Here is a 17179-nt window from a genome sequence, read left to right on the forward strand (position 1 = left end):
CGGTGTTGTAGATTGTAAGCCCTCACTCCCTATGTACTAGGCTGCCATTTACCTTATCATGTAATGTGATTTTTGTAACTTTTTGTTACGCTCTGGAATCAAGGGCACTTTAAAAATATATATAATAATTGTAATAAAAATCAGTCAAACTGGCTGTTTTACATAGTTTAAAGGGGTTATCCCCTCTCCACGGGACACTGGATAAACAGACCTGTCCTGAAAACTGAGCACCTGGGGTGTGCGGCCAGCGCTCTATTCATTCTTTATAGGCCGGCTGGCATTTACAACCTCGGTAATGTTTGGTCGTCCTGCCGATTGTGCATGCTGGGTGCTTCCTATTTATTATGGGAATAGTTGTGTCCCGTTCTCAGGATTAGTGGGAACCCCAACAACCAGCTGGTGATGTAGTAACCTATGGACAGAGGATGACCTTGGAGTACCCTTTTAAAGGGGTTGTCCACCAACGCATTTTTTTTTAATTGACTGGTCACAGAGATTTGTAATTTACTTCTATTAAAAAATCACAAGTCTTCCAGTATTTATCAGCTGCTGTTTGTCCTGCAGGAAGACAGTGCTGTCTGCTAAATCCTTTGTCCATGTGGCAAACTGTCCAGAACAGTAGCAAATCCCCATAGAAAACCTCTCCTGTTCTCCAGACTGGTAAGAATTCACCACTTCCTGCAGGACATACAGCAGCTAATAAGTACTGGAAGACTTGAGATTTGTTAATAGAAGTACAAACACAGTAACATCTGTATGAATTTTGCAAGTTCTCCAGTGTCCTCTAGTTTCCTCCACCTCCAAACACATCCCGTTCCGGTGCGGTTTGCAATTAAGCTCCATTCACTTCAATGGAACTGAGCAGCAAAACCCCGTCCAAGCTGGAGCCAAGAGTGGGGCTGTCTCTAGAAGAAAGTGGCCATGTTTTTGTAGCGCTGGATAACCCCTTTAAATTGAGAGGGGGACAAAGACGGATGTGAACGATGGTAATCCCTGTACAGCGCTGCAGAATATGCTTGTGCTATCTAAGAGGCAGGAAGTAAATGTTGGAATCGTACCGCTCAGATGTAGATGTATAATGTTTCCACATTTAGTAGTCTCAGTCCATCTCCTCTTTTTATATTAAAACATTTCGGAGGATTTTATTATACAACTTTTATTAGTCAATGACACATTTACCCATTGTTGCCTAGTAACAGCCGGTGTCAGAGGTGACCACCACCCCAAAGCTCTGTGCTCTGATGGAGATCGGAGTGGTCACCGTCCACGTTATAGAAGTAGAGGGGTGTGTACGGCTAATAATGGCGGTGTGTGACATCATCAGGTCACATGTCCACGGTGACAGGACACACAGTCACACACTTTGTATAACACACTGTATATCTAGAGGCTGAGATTATCTGTCTGTAATGTAAAGTATATTGATGTTTTTGCAAGTGGTGAATGAAAGTGATTTTGCTATAATCCAGATTAAGTGAACTGCAGCTCCTGCCTCCCTGTAGCATGCTGGGGCTTGCAGTTCCTGAGACCCTCAGTTCTATCCCAGCTGAGCAGAGGAGGGGCCTGCAGCAACCCACGTGGGGGCAGCGTGCTATGCTATGTGTGCGCATTTCCTTATACGAGCTAGTTACCTAGCTATAAAAATGTACTGATGGTGGCCATTTTGTTGTAGCTCATTGTAGAATTACTTTATGGGCAGGTCTCCGGAAAGATGGCCGCTTCAGCTGTAATCAATATTTCTGGCCACAGTTCGTTCTCTGAGCATAGGCTACACGCCTAGTACGACATGTAGGCGGGGTGATTGCGTCACGTCGGAGGCGCGGCCTGCTCGGGAAGCGCCTCCCTCGATCGCTGTGCGCATGCTCCGTCCTTAAACACGTGGCTACGATCGGAGCGGAGCAATGGCGGCAGCGGGCGGCGTGTATGAGCCGCTCCCCCCTCCCTGCGCCTTCTCGCCGAGGAGCCGGGACCTGCTCGCCCTCTCCGGTGTGGATGGGAGGATACAGGTGTGGGACACCCGCGGGGCCGGGCTGAGGAGAGAGTACGTGCCCTCCGCGCACCTCAGCGCCACCTGTACGTGTCTGGCCTGGGCGCCGGCCCGGGGGATCCAGGTGAGGACTGCGGGACCGGGGCTGTGCTTCTGGGGGGGCCGGGGACACCGAGGACGGCTCCGGGGCTGCGGCCGTACCGGGATGTGCGTGTCACGTGTAACACGTGTGTGCGGCCCGGGCACGTCCAGAACACGTGTGTGCGGTACCGCAGCCTGTCAGCTGTGATCACGTGTGCGGCATACGGAGGAGAGCCCCTGTGTGGTGCAATCATGTCAGGGGTGCAGAATAGATGTAACCCCCTCACTGTGGACATGTCACATGACTGGGGACCCCCGTATTATACGTCATAGCCTCCAGATCCCACAGGTGACCTGATCACACCTATACATCCCATAAATCCTGGTACAGGGGGCGCTGGTGACCTGATCACACCTATACATCCCATAAATCCTGGTACAGGGGGCGCTTGTGACATGATCACACCTATACATCCCATAAACCCTGGTACAGGGGGCGCTTGTGACCTGATCACACCTATATATCCTAGAAATCCTGGTACAGGGGGCGCTGGTGACCTGATCACACTTATACATCCCAGAAATCCTGGTACAGGGGGCGCTGGTGACCTGATCACACCTATACATCCCAGAAATCCTGGTACAGGGGGTGCTTGTGACCTGATCACACCTATACATCCCAGAAATCCTGGTACAGGGGGTGCTTGTGACCTGATCACACCTATACATCCCAGAAATCCTGGTACAGGGGCGCTGGTGACCTGATCACACTTATACATTCCAGAAATCCTGGTACAGGGGGCGCTGGTGACCTGATCACACCTATACATCCCATAAATCCTGGTACAGGGGATGCTGGTGACCTGATCACACCTATACATCCAGAAATCCTGGTACAGGGGGCGCTGGTGACCTGATCACACCTATATATCCCAGAAATCTTGGTACAGGGGGCGCTGGTGACCTGATCACACTTATACATCCTATAAATCCTGGTACAGGGGGCGCTGGTGACCTGATTACACTTATACATCCCATAAATCCTGGCATAGGGGGCGCTGGTGACCTGATCACACCTATACATCCCATAAATCCTGGTACAGGGGACGCTGGTGACCTGATCACACCTATACATCCCATAAATCCTGGTACAGGGGGCGCTGGTGACCTCATCACACCTATACATCCCATAAATCCTGGTACAGGGGACGCTGGTGACCTGATCACACCTATACATCCCATAAATCCTGGTACAGGGGGCGCTGGTGACCTCATCACACCTATATATCCTAGAAATCCTGGTACAGGGGGCGCTGGTGACCTCATCACACCTATATATCCTAGAAATCCTGGTACAGGGGGCGCTGGTGACCTGATCACACCTATACATCCCAGAAATCCTGGTACAGGGGGTGCTTGTGACCTGATCACACCTATACATCCCAGAAATCCTGGTACAGGGGCGCTGGTGACCTGATCACACTTATACATTCCAGAAATCCTGGTACAGGGGGCGCTGGTGACCTGATCACACCTATACATCCCAGAAATCCTGGTACAGGGGGCGCTGGTGACCTGATCACACCTATATATCCCAGAAATCTTGGTACAGGGGGCGCTGGTGACCTGATCACACTTATACATCCTATAAATCCTGGTACAGGGGGGCGCTGGTGACCTGATTACACTTATACATCCCATAAATCCTGGCATAGGGGGCGCTGGTGACCCCCCAGGCTCAGCACCAATTACAGCGCCAACTGCGCCAGTTATGTCTCAGGCTACATGGCAAGTGTCACAGCCTGGTATCAGATGGTCGGTGCACAAGGACGGTTGGATAGTGAGAGGGCACACTGCCAGGTGATAGGAGGAGGGTGAGAGGGCACACTGCCAGGTGATAGGAGGAGGGTGAGAGGGCACACTGCCAGGTGATAGGAGGAGGGTGAGAGGGCACACTGCCAGGTGATAGGAGGAGGGTGAGAGGGCACACTGCCAGGTGATAGGATGAGGGTGAGAGGGCACACTGCTGGGTGATAGGAGGATGTGAGGAGGTCACACTACTGTATAATGGAGGTCTGTGAGGATGGTAAATGCTAAAAGAAAGAGAGCAAAAAAACACAGGCACCGGCGCCTCGTGTAACACCTTAGGATAAATGGGATAGTGGGTAGGGAGATGTTGCACTCACCTAAGAGCCACTTGGGCTTGATGCGTATCACCCAAAGAGGGTTAAGAAGTGTAGAAATGTCCAGATCCCGGTAGCTGCTAAGCTAGACGTACCAACGGACGGTATGCTCCCACCAGGGGCCCGTATAGGAATGATGCAGAGAAAGTGATAAAAAACACAGGTACAGTGACTCCAGCGCTGCTACCGTAGGACCATCACAGGATTCCGATAGTTAAGATCATAGAGGATTTATTTACAAAACAAAGCATGAGGTTAACATGTTTCGGGAAAAAGCTATCCCTTCCTCAGAACCAGTATGCATACTGGTTCTGAGGAAGGGATAGCTTTTTCCCGAAACATGTTAACCTCATGCTTTGTTTTGTAAATAAATCCTCTATGATCTTAACTATCGGAATCCTGTGATGGTCCTACGGTAGCAGCGCTGGAGTCACTGTACCTGTGTTTTTTATCACTTTCTCTGCAGGATGGTAAATGGGCACACTGCTGGGTGATAGGAGGATGGCGAGGGGGGCATACTTTCCGGGTGATGAGTAGGTCTGTGAAGATGGTGATAGGAGGATGGTGATGGAGGAGGTCTATGTGGATGGTCAGGGGGGCACACTGCTGGGTGACGGGGGAGGTCAAGTGGATGGTCAGGGGGGAACACTGCTGGGTGACGGTGGTAGTCTATGTGGATGGTCAGGGGGGCACACTGCTGGATGACGGAGGTCTGTGAGATTGCTCTAGGTCACATCAAGGCTTTAGCTGTCCGGGTATGATGGGAGTTGTAGTTTTGCAGCATCTGGAGGGCTGTGAGTGACACCACTAGTCTAGCAGGATGCAGCTGTGTTATTGGTGATGTCTGTATGGTTGGGTGGGGATTGGCTACTGGGTGATGGGGACATCTGTAGATGGCGTCACCTCAGGAACACTGATGTATGACTGTGGGACAGTGTCCTGTGGCCTCAGGAGGGGGCTCTATCGCCTCAGCTGTGATCTCATCATCTCCATTAGGGAAGTGATATCAGAAGTAACACAAGGAAGACCCCCAGCGGCCAATCAGATGACACAGCTTCTGGATCCCTCTGCATTGATCGGCTTGCACCTTATTGGACACATTTCCTTACACCCCTGTCTGATGTCCTCTACTTGCCATTTGCAATCATGCATCCTGCTGGTTTGTCTGTCTGGAGTCCTGGATGTTTGGCTCACACAGGATGGTCACTGGGATGAGCGCACCTCGTGGATGCTCCCATCCAATCCTGCATTTCATTACCAGTAACTGAGTTGGATGCCGCCGTAGGGAGTTCTGGGAAACATGTAACCCTAATGGTCACCATTGTAGCAGAACTTCACCTAAATCTCGGGTCTGTTCTGTTTTTGTCCTAGGCAGAGCACATACATGCGGGTGTCTATGTAGTGTGGTTATTGTAGCTAGTTATTATAGGAGTTTCCCCCCAGGATAGCTGAAGATTGGTTATTATAGAAGTCGCTGCTCCCCAGGATATCCGGAGATTTGTTATTACAGTATTTTCATGGACGTTCTAGCTTGCCCTTTCCTAACCCCATTTCTCTCCCCTTCTCTAGGAGGCGCACCAGAAAAAGCGCAGAAAATCAGAGACTGCAAATAAAGATGACAGTACGACCTCCTCACCATCGGCACGGCCACCGGCACCATATTGTTGTACAGTATCGTCAAAGGGGAATTACAGAGCAAACTGGTGGGTGTCCTCTGATCCTCCTCTCAGGACTGATATAGTAATAGAAGTGTCCCCCAATCCTCCTTTCAGGGCTAATGTAGTAGCATGGGTGTCCCCCAATCCTCCTTTCAGGGCTGATATAGTAGCATGGGTGTCCCCCAATCCTCCTTTCAGGGCTGATATAGTAGCATGGGTGTCCCCCAATCCTCCTTTCAGGGCTGATATAGTAGCATGGGTGTCCCACAATCCTCCTTTCAGGGCTGATATAGTAGCATGGGTGTCCCACAATCCTCCTTTCAGGGCTGATATAGTAACATAGGTGTACCCCATTAATCCGAGGGGGCGCATTTGGATTCTGCACTTCTGTCCCCCTCCTATAGACACCATATTATAATAACCCTTACACTTCTTCCTGCAGGACGGCGGCCATGACAGAAAGGTGACCTGCATTCGGTGGCATCAGGATAACGGTTGCTTGTATAGTTCTTCAGAGGACAAACACATTGTGGAATGGAACACACAGACCTACAAAGTAAAATGGTGAGCAAGACACACAGGTAGCAGTCACACCTGTCCAATCACATGGAGAAAGCACTAACAATAACTTCTGTTGCCTGAGATGTGCTAAACTTTTCCTAAAAATTTCAAACTAGAGTGATTTGAAACATGTTGTAAATCAGCACTGTGGGCGGAGCCTCCTGTGATGACACAAGTAATGGTTTCGCTCTATTCTGAATAGCAATGAAGCGATCTCCACTTGGCTGTCTGAGTACGTCTCTCCCCTGCCTATCACAGGGCGCCATGTTTCTTCCTGAGGATTTACTGACAGTTCTCTCGTTTGTTCTTATCCCCAAAGCAAATGGAAAGGCGACAACAGCAGCGTCAGCAGTTTGTGTATAAGTCCAGACGGGAAAATGTTGCTGTCAGCAGGACGGACGATCAAACTGTGGGATCTGGAAACCAAAGAAGTCACCAGGGTAAGTGCCTGCCTCGGATGTGTAGGGGCGGGTGCCATGATGCTGTTTATACCAGTATGGTTATTGGAAATGACTCTTATATGTCCTAGGGTTCCTAAAATGTCCTAAGCTTTTGTGGCTCTAGATTGGCGCTGGTGTTAGGGGAGGGGGAGTAGTGTCAGGTTCATATAATAGGAAATGAGATCCTGCAGATCCCAGCCATGCAAAACCTCAATTATATAGAAGCCAATCTCCCTCATATTGGGGCGGGATAAGGATCAGCAGCAGGAGGGGGGGGGCGTTTCAGAGGATCCGGGGTCAAATATTCTTCCTCTTTCAGCAATTCACAGGTCACTCTACAGCGGTCACCTCGCTAATGTTCATACCGCTCCGATCGGCTGCGGACTCCCAGACGCCTCCTGACACCACCGGCCTATACTTCTTGTCTGGATCTGTTCACGACCGGTTAATAAGTGTATGGTAAGTCTTCTACCTCTTACCTTAACGGGTGTGGATGGCGGCCGCTGTGATGATACCCAATATGTGGTTTTCGACTGGCTGAAATCTGTGAAGACAACTTTTCCTTGGCTGTGTCTGAGCGCCGTCTTCATGCTCTATGTATCCATTCTGTAATGCAGGATAGATGCGGGGTCCTGCTAGCAGCTAGTATTTCATGGAGATGCTGCAGCCCCCTGGTTATATATTAGCCATCCATGTAAATAGCAATGTGTAACACACAGGCACAGTCCTCCCCAGAATGGTCTGCCTCTTCTCTAGAGCTCAGGGATGATATCACCCCTCTATTGTTTATGTGCATAGACTAAAATAAAGCATGCGCCCAGGAATGCAACAAGCCATTTAATTATATAATGGAGGTTTTTCCATTTCTAAAACTTTAACTCAAAGTTTTCAAGATCTTTGCTTTATCAGCGGATGAGTCACTTCTTGTATACATCCAGAATGTGACCGTGCATGCTCTGTGAGCTAAACAGTGCGAAGTGCAAGTTGCCAAAATGCAAAATTGCTGATTTTTTGTTTTTTGTCATATAAAATCCAGAAAAATTGTAATAAGTGATCAAAAAGTTGCATATATGCAAGTAAGGTACTGATAGAAAGCAGATAACCAAAGTAGAAAATATGCTGCCATTCACTAAGGGCTATGGCTGAATTGCCTATGGGGTGCTCCTTCTACGTAGATATATGCATAATCCAATGTACAAGAAAGGAAGATGAGGGCACTCACCCATTCGTGGCAAAATTCTTCTTTATTCATAAGATGTGCAATTTAAAAGTCCATGAAGACATCTCTCATGCGGGCAGACGCCATACCACCTTTACGGCGTGTACATGATGGCCATTTCGTGTGCATGCGCGCTTCAACGGATCCGGGGGAAAGAGGTGTGTTTTTCTGGGCACAGCGCCACTCTACTGTATCTCTTCAGCTTGCTCTGCCCTTGATACAGTCGCAGCCTACGGCGGGGATGCAAACGTTTCCGAGCTCTCCCCATGTATGAGAAGACCGTAGTCTCCAGTCTTCCAACGTTTTTCAGCACCTACCCTATAAAACACCTGGCGTATAAGAAGACCCCTTACTTTTGAGTTGATTTTCCTGGGCTAAAAAGTCTTATACACAGGAAAATACTGTGTGTGTGTGTGTGTGTATGTATGTATATATATATGTTTTTTTTTTTTTTATAAAGTCCTGCAGCACTCCTCAAATGAAAAACAGATGGTGCCAAGCGGTTAGCACAAGGGACCAATCGTGCAAAATGTATAAAAAATAGAAAACCGCAGCACTCCAGATAAATTCAAAAAACTGTGGTATTTATTTTCACCCAAAAACTTGCGACGTTTCGCTCTCACTGAGAGCTTTATCAAGCTTGATAAAGCTCTCAGTGAGAGCGAAACGTCGCAAGTTTTTGGGTGAAAATAAATACCACAGTTTTTTGAATTTATCTGGAGTGCTGCGGTTTTCTATTTTTTATACAATATATATATATATATATAAAATTTATTTTAGTTTTGCTGCATATTTTATGGAAAAAGTCTTCCATTGCAAAGTACAATTGGTGTTGCAAGCAATGAGGGTTCATATGGGTCTGTAGGTGAAAAAATGCAATGCTGTGGCCTTTTAACCCCTTAAAGGGAACCTGTCACCCCCCGTGCCATGGTGACAGGCTCCCGACCCCCCGTTAGAGCCCCCTATACTTAATCCCGCCGGGTCCCGCTTCTGGATCCGGTCGGGTGATGAAGATCTCAGCCGCTGCAGCCCGGTGCGCGCGCTGAGAGATGAGTCCAACGCTCATAGAGAATGACGGAGCGCTGGACTCTCCTGTCATTCTCTATGGGTGTTGGACTCATCTCTCAGCGCACGCCGGGCTGCAGCGGCTGAGATCTCCGCCACCCGACCACCTCCAGAAGCGGGACCCGGTGGGATTAGGTAAGTATAGGGGGCTCTAACGGGGGGTCGGGAGCCTGTCACCCCGGCACGGGGGGTGACAGGTTCCCTTTAAGGACAGAGCCTGAAATGGCCTTAAGGATCGGGCCAATTGTACCTTTTGCGTTTTCCCTTTTTCCTCCTCTCCTTCTAAGGCCCATAACTTTTATTTTCCACCTACAGGGCCATGTGAGGTCTTGTTTTTTTTTTTTTAGTAACGTGTACTTTGTAATATCTTTCAGTCTGCCATAAAATGAATCTAAGAACCCCCAAAATATTGTTTATGGGGTGAATTTGGGTAAAAAAATGCAATTCCGCAAATTTTTGTTGGGGGGGTTCCATGTCTTTGTAATTAACTTCACGGTAAAACTGACATCTTTTTTTTCCTTTATTCTATAGGTCAGTCTGAACACAGCGATATTCATAGTTTTACTAGGTTTTAATAGTTTACTAGGTTTTCTAATGTTACTATTTTTATTAGCAGTAAAACTTTTTTGTTTGCAAATAGGTGTATTTAAAATGGCCCTATTGTGACTCTTATAGCACTTTTATTTTTTTCACCTACGGGGTCTTATGGGGCATCATTGTTTGTGCCATGATCTCTAGTTTTTATTAAAAAAAAAAATCTAAATCTGACATTGATTTTATATAAAAAAATTTTTATACATAAAATGTCATTTAAAAAAAAATCTGCAGGTTTTTTTCTTTACAGCTTTTTGTTTACGCCGTTCACCATGCGGGAATAGTATTTTTATTTTCGGAAGATTACGCACGCTACGGTATATTATATGTTAATTAACTTTATTACTTTTATGTATAAAATGGGAAGGGGTGATTTTCACTTGTATTGGGTGGCTTTGGGACATTTTTTAAAAACTTTTATTTAAGCGATCAGTAAGTGACGGGAAATGCTCCTGTCACACTTAAACGCCATGGCGTTTAAGGGGTTAATGGCGGGCGATCGCGGTGGCCCGCCATTAACGTTCAGGGCCTGGCTGCAGATAGCAGTTGGTCCTCACCTGCTATGGAGCGAGCTCAGCTCTTGAGCCCGGGACCGTGGCAGGGAGCACATTTACGTCCTGCGCCAAGGCCCAGGCTGCGGGGGCGTCAATGTACGCCTGTGGTCGTTAAGGGGTTAAACATGAGGAGGAAAAGGCAAAAGTGAAAGTTGGTCTTACCTGAAGAGATTAAAGTTGTATGAAATTCCCAGTGTCTTTCCTTTGGTGCAGCAATTCTCTGAATAAATTGTGTATTTTAGGCAGGTCAGGAGTGAAAAGAAAGAGAAGAGTGCGGTCCTCTCCTTCACCCTCACAGAATCTCCCGTTTCTGTAGACCTGGCACCAGCCAACAGCAAAGAGGAGGTAAGATCCCAGCTACTTGTCAGTCAGTGCGGTCACAGTCTCTGCTATCCACCTTCTCAGGGCTGTCGCTCCGTACAGTCCTCTGTGTGTTCTTGTGATAGCCAGATCACTGTGTGGGCTCTACTGAGTTGGCATATCTCACTGTGGTATGCTGATATCAAACATCCCACCACATGCCGTACCCGCCCTGGGGGTGTGAATAGAGCTATACTACAGTATTGTTCTCTACTTCACTGTTTAGTACGTATACATGACTGTGTGATTCTGGTTGCAGCCCCTGAAGCTGGCTGTCGTCTGCAGGGATGGTCAGTTGCACTTATTTGAACATATACTGAATGGGTAAGTGACCTATATGAGCTGTATATAGCTGTTTTGCCATACTGGTGTCTGAACTATGTCTGTGACCTGGCCTCTCCTCTGAGCCTCTCCTGTTAGGGCTCCTCACTTCCTGCACAGGTTGCTGTATGTCTCCTTTCTCTGCCCCTCCTGTAATACAAGACTGATACTTTGATACTTTATTACCAGATATCAGATATTACCCCGTAGTTTATCCCCTTGGCCTCACTCTTGCCCCTCTGCTCTAGTGTCCATGGGTTTCGATGGCAGTTGCTGTGATGATCCCCAAATATGTGGTTTCATCTCACTGAGTGTTACGTGAGGACGACATTTCCTTGGCTGTGTCTGAGCTTTGCCATTATCCCATTGATGCTCCATATATGCTTCAGCTTTCCCAGACTCCTGAAAAGTGCCGCTAAAAAGTTTTGTAGATATGATTGCTGAGATTTTTATTTTTTTCCCCCCATCGTAGGACTCACAAGAAACCTCTCGCTCCCACTTGTACAGTACAGATAGCAACGCCAGGCAGCGATGAGGATTCCACGCCAAAGCCGGTGCCCATCCACTCTGCTGGCTTCTGCCCAGACAAGCAATCTGTGGTGCTCTATTATGGCAGCACTATGCAGCCCCTCATGGAGAAAGTGGTATGTTATATAGGGAGACCCTTACAGTTCATAAGTTTTAATAAGTCCCCTTGCACAAGTCTGTAGACCACTATCCGCATACTGCACACAGTATTGTATTCTATGGGCCAGTGCACATGACTCGCACTGGGTTCTTAGTTGTGTGCTTGCTAGAACAGATCACTACAACTGCACAGTGTACTGACTTTGCAATAAGTGGTGCGGAAATTAATAATACAGCCTATATAGAGTACCATATGTTATAACTCCTGGTCTGTTCCATTCTGAAGGTCTTGAAGACAGAAGAGCCTCACATATGCTTAATCCGAGATGTCCAGAAGACGCTGACACTCAGGAAAGAAATGGCGGTGACCAAGGTGAGTTACCCCTACCCTCCTGCATCAGTAATTGTTGCTGAGAAATATAAAATCAAAGTGTTGGATCTTCATTATCCAGCAAAACTATAACTCCCAGAATGCCCTGGCAGGCTTCAGCAAGCTGGGGGTTGTAGCTTTGCAGTTTGTAGAACATGTCTGTAGCTTATGTATTCCTCCCAGGATGATATCAGTAGCTTTCTTCATAGAGTTGATGAACGCTAGCTTCTGCTGCTTTGGGTCCTGCAGTGGCTGATAACAGAACAGTGGATTATACAATCCCTTCAGCTGGACTCCAAATTGATGGAAACAGTAGTTTGTCTCTTAAAGTGGATACTAACATTGATTTGTAGCTTACAGCTCAACCTGGTTAGGTTGACCCTCCTGCGCTGCCGCACTGTGCAGAATGTCAGCTGTGATGATATGAAGAGAACGGTTTCGCATCTTCCCTGATATGTGGTGATGTGTCATCTCTTGGCTGTCTGAGCTCACAATCTGCCCAGGGGGGGTGGCCATTAGATACCAGTAACATGTCTAGGGATCTGGACTCTAACAATCTGCTTTACTTACAGGTGAAAACTTCTCAGTTGTCAGGAAGCAGAAACCAAGGTTCTTGTCCCTGGAATCCCAGGCACAGTGCGGCGGGTAACGGCCTTGTCGTCCAAAATACACATAGAAGATAAGGGAAGCGAAAGCCTGGTGACAGGAGGTGAGCTAGTTGTACAAAGACTAGTATAGGAATCTAACACTGTACTGATCCTGAGTTACATCCTGTATTATACTCCAGAGCTGCACTCGCTATTCTGCTGGTGGAGTCACTGTGTACATACATTACATACTTATCTGTACTGATCCTGAGTTACATCCTGTATTATACCTCAGAGCTGCACTCACTATTCTGCTGGTGGGGTCACTGTGTACATTACTTATCCTGAGTTTCATCCTGTCTTCTACGCAAAAAGCAGGAACTTCTGATAGATTTCAGCTTTGCAGTAGTGTGAATGCCGCTCTGGAGTAAAACCTGGGTTACATCCTTTTGTACCACAGCATATCTTGGGCTCGGCTATGATGATCTCAGTCTGGTTTCGCTTGTGTCTGAAATCTGGTGAAGACGCTTCTCTTGGCTGGCTGAGCAGAGCTGTGGATGTGCTGTGGGGTCCCTGTCCCCTGGTTTTGCGTTACACTGTGGCCTTATGTATAGTATTAGACCCGGATGAGCGATTTATAATTCTGTATATATATTAATCCATGTAGGAACGCTCCTCTGATCATCTTGTTTCCTGCAGGTCAGCATTGAAGACAGACTTGGTGCTATGGACATCGACCTTCCTAAAGTCCCCACCAAGAGCGGCCTGCCGCAGACAGACAACTTCTCTGTGCTGCTTGTTCAGGGTCTGGAGAGCAATGATGCCAGCATCTTAAATGTAAGGATGGTGCTGAGCGTGGCCGTGTGACTCCGCTCTGGTCTTGTACAGATTCTATACCACGCGTTATTGTCCTTCACAGAAAGTCCTGCAGACCAAGAACGAGTACTTTGATCAAAAGACGGTGGGCAAGGGATACCGGTGTACTCTGTCATACCACTGGTGCATGAGGTAAGAGTGGGATCTGTACATGGAATAAAAACATGGCCACTTCTAGGGACTATAAGTTTAATAGTTCTCTCTGAGAGCAGAACTTCCTCTCAAGATGTTATAAGCGTTTCATCCTTTTCATCCCCTCTGCTTGCTGGCAGTAGATAGAGGCCAAAAACTGCACACACCTGGTACTTTTCACAGAGCTGAGGGTTTTTTTATCTGGTCAAGAAAATCTTATAGTAACTTTAACTTTAACTGTCTCTTGGGAAAAACAAAAACAAAAACGCTTTTGGTATCTTTTTTGTAAGTTTTTAAACCAATGGTTCGAGGTCTACAGAGCCCAGCTCCTGCAGTCACATGGGTCAAACTGCGCACTTTTGTGTAGTGTGACTTGTCAAATTTTTTTTTTTTTTGTAACATGCTGTAAACTATGGGCAGCACAAATCTCTTTTCCTGGTGGTCTGTTGTATTGTATCTGCCAAGGTAAAATAAGTAGAATGGGAGTCTGATCTAATGGCACATGCTTTTTATTTTTCAGCTAACGAAAAGATTACAGGGACATCCCAATAAGTAAGTTCTGGTTACTTTTGTATGAAGACAGTTGCACTTTTGCAGTAATCTTGCCTCCTGGCGATGTGCTCCTTTCACTATGTAACACCTGAGGAGCAGTACACACAGTACTCTCCTGAAATACTCTGTGCTGCTGGGGACCTCTGCCTTTTCCACTGTGTAACTTTAACCCCTCCCCCCATATGTAGATAAGCATTCTGCTTCTTTCATTATTCACTATGTAACTCAAACAGATACACTACTTTTCCAGTTCTGCAGGGGGTGCGGCTGCTTCCACTATGTAACTGACCTCCCTATAGATAAGCACTTTGCCCCTGAAATGCTCTGTACTACTGTGGGGACCCCGCTGCTTTCAGTATTTACTGTTAAGGCAAACTTCTTTCCTGAATCTTTGTGCTGCTGTGGGACACTATTTTTTTTTTTCTCTGGCATTTACCTGTCTGTCTTGGTTTTGCAGTGCGATCTTAATGGTGCGTTGGATAAAGGCAGTTCTGGTGCATCACGCGTCCTACCTGTCCACTGTACGTATCACATCTCCTTACAGTGTAACTTAGTAATGGTTAGGAAGTCCTGGTATATGTCCTGACAAACTCTGGTTTGTTCCGTCCTGCAGCTACCAGACTTGGTGCCTCAGTTGGGCTCGCTCTATCAGCTCATGGAGACGCGGGTGAAGACCCTCCAGAAGATGTCACGTCTGAATGGAAAGCTATATCTTCTTATCACACAGGTGAGGGCTACGGAGGACAATGGGGATTATACATTCATTCGGAGGATGTATTGTTTCAACTCTATATTGTAGGTCTATCATAAGCAAATGGCTGATGGCAGGGAGCAGTACATTGTATTAAAGGGTTCCCTAGAAATACATGAATGCTTTTCTCCAGAAAAGCACCATTCCCATTCACCATTTTTCTTTTCTTTTTTTTTTTTTTTTACTTTTTGTGCAGTATATCTGCTCCGTTTGAAGTTGAATACCGCACAATATTGATGATATATGAGGCGCTGTCTTTGGAACACGGCTAAGTACCTTTAATCCTGGACAACACCTTTTTTAAAGTCTGCCTCTCCCCAGCCTAATAGAAGGGCTGCAAGATACTGAAATAGGCTCCAGGACCTGTGCAGAATGTCGGCTGTGATGATCTGAAGAGAACGGTTTCGCATCTTCCCTGATATTCAATGATGTGTCATCTCTTGGCTGTCTGAGCTCACAGTCTGCACAGGGTCTGGGGCAGCAGGTATTTGGCCCCTCAGGAACCCGAACTGGGATGATGATGTTGACCTGAGAGATGGTCTGCGGGAAGTACATAGTGTTTATAGTGCTGTGATCAGGGCGCTGATGTACGTGTCCCACTAGGTGCTGATTTCTCATGTTGCAATTCCTTTCTTCCCTGTAGGTGACGTCAGCAGAGATCTCGCAGAGGATAAGAGTCAATCAGGAGGCAAAGTTGGTGTATGAGGAAGGTAAGAACCTGTGATGTGCTACTATAGGGAAAATAACTGTGTTCTCTAACTGGCTTGTCTGCTGTGCTGCAGGTTATTGGGTAACTTGTAATGTCCCCTCTGCACACCCCGTCCTCCTAGTATAATGGGGTCAGTGCTTGTCTTGGCTTTCAACACTAATATACATTATGTGATGGGAGGAGAATTACAGAAATGTTAGTAGCCCGCATTGTTTTACATTGATGCCTAGCTCTGTTTGTTGTAGACCTTAACTTATTACCGGGGTTAAGGAATCTTGTTTTATATTGCAGAATCTTCAGACAATGAGTCCGGAGATGAGGAACACAACACAGACTCAGACGTAAGTACCAGTGTGTGGAACTACAACAGCCAGCATTCTGGAGCTTTGCATGCTGTCCAATCTGCTCTGACTTTTTTTTTCTTCTTTATAGAAGATATAGCTATAATTCATGTTTCAAACTGCTGACAATGGAAAGGTACCACCAGTCTTCTTGTCCTTACAGTGTCAGCACTTTGAACTAACTTGCAGCTGACAGATTCCCTCGAGAGCTGAGGGAAATAGGGTGGTGAGGGGGAAATCTAGATTAGTCAAGTCTAGTAATGGTAAGCTGCAGATAGGTGTAGGCCTTGTGAGGTAATACTTATACATATTTCATACCTATTGAATTTATTGCAGTTATTTCATAAAATTAATGGGCTATATGGCAGCGCTCTTTAACCTGTGGCTCTCATGGGAGTTGTAGTTTTGCAGTCACTGTTAAGGCAAAGATTGGAGAACATTATATGCAAATGATTGATCTACAGGCCACTGTTTCCATAAGTAATGATTCATATCCCCCAGCGTAGTAGATGTATGTACCAAAGGCTTTCACTAGGTTACTGTAGGTTTTCTATTGTGACCAGTCTCAAGTCCTGACCAAATTTTCTCTCATTAGGATAACTGGGAAGAGGGTGAGGAAGAAGAGGATGAAGCTGAAGAGTCTGAGGAGGAGAATTCAGAGGAAGAGATGAATGTGGACAAAGTTAATGGTGATTCAGACGCTGATCTTGGAAATGAAAGTGAAGAAGAATAAGAAGTTGTCCCATGTGGCGGTGGGCAATGGCGCTGTGGTGCCCATCTTCTCTGTGCAGACTGTGTACGCAGCTGTGTTGGGGAAACTGGTGTCAGGATCGGGACCTAGCGCCACCAGAATGTTCCTATAAACCGTGTCTGCCTTTCTGAGAACCTCCGCCCTCCACGTTCTCCGGGTCTTCTCAACAACTAGTCACAACGTCCGCAGATGTTTATGTTTTGGAATAAATTTCCACCTTCCATCACTTGTTAATTTTTTTATTTTTTTTCCCCCCCTTAACTTTGGGTCTTACATAATAGACAGGAGACGCATATTCAGTGGCGGCAGCGTGAGTGTTTTTTCTATTTTTTTTTTTTTTGTGACACAAACCACTTCTGATAAGAAAATCAGAAACATTTCAGAGTGATCGATGGCGGCCATGGCACGGACGAATCAGAGCAGACTAGTATAAGACGCATGTGGTTCTGGCGCCAATCAC

The 17179-nt window shown here is 46.7% G+C and overlaps 2 non-coding genes and 5 pseudogenes across 2 annotated transcripts; all 7 read left to right on the forward strand.

Moving 5' to 3' along the window:
• Positions 1-1883: 1883 nt before the first annotated feature.
• Positions 1884-16739, forward strand: LOC138775897 (WD repeat-containing protein 43-like; annotated as a pseudogene).
• LOC138775901 (small nucleolar RNA SNORD53/SNORD92) lies at positions 6629-6706 on the forward strand. The gene has a single exon (XR_011360675.1). It is a non-coding gene; the product is annotated as a small nucleolar RNA SNORD53/SNORD92 (small nucleolar RNA).
• LOC138775903 (small nucleolar RNA SNORD53/SNORD92) lies at positions 7411-7491 on the forward strand (annotated as a pseudogene).
• On the forward strand, positions 11294-11376 carry LOC138775902 (small nucleolar RNA SNORD53/SNORD92; annotated as a pseudogene).
• On the forward strand, positions 12431-12510 carry LOC138775905 (small nucleolar RNA SNORD53/SNORD92; annotated as a pseudogene).
• On the forward strand, positions 13081-13156 carry LOC138775899 (small nucleolar RNA SNORD53/SNORD92). The gene has a single exon (XR_011360674.1). It is a non-coding gene; the product is annotated as a small nucleolar RNA SNORD53/SNORD92 (small nucleolar RNA).
• LOC138775904 (small nucleolar RNA SNORD53/SNORD92) lies at positions 15295-15374 on the forward strand (annotated as a pseudogene).
• Positions 16740-17179: the final 440 nt, after the last annotated feature.

Source organism: Dendropsophus ebraccatus, unplaced genomic scaffold, assembly GCF_027789765.1.
Source record: "Dendropsophus ebraccatus isolate aDenEbr1 unplaced genomic scaffold, aDenEbr1.pat pat_scaffold_360_ctg1, whole genome shotgun sequence".
In the NCBI taxonomy this organism is placed as follows: Eukaryota; Metazoa; Chordata; class Amphibia; order Anura; family Hylidae; genus Dendropsophus; species Dendropsophus ebraccatus.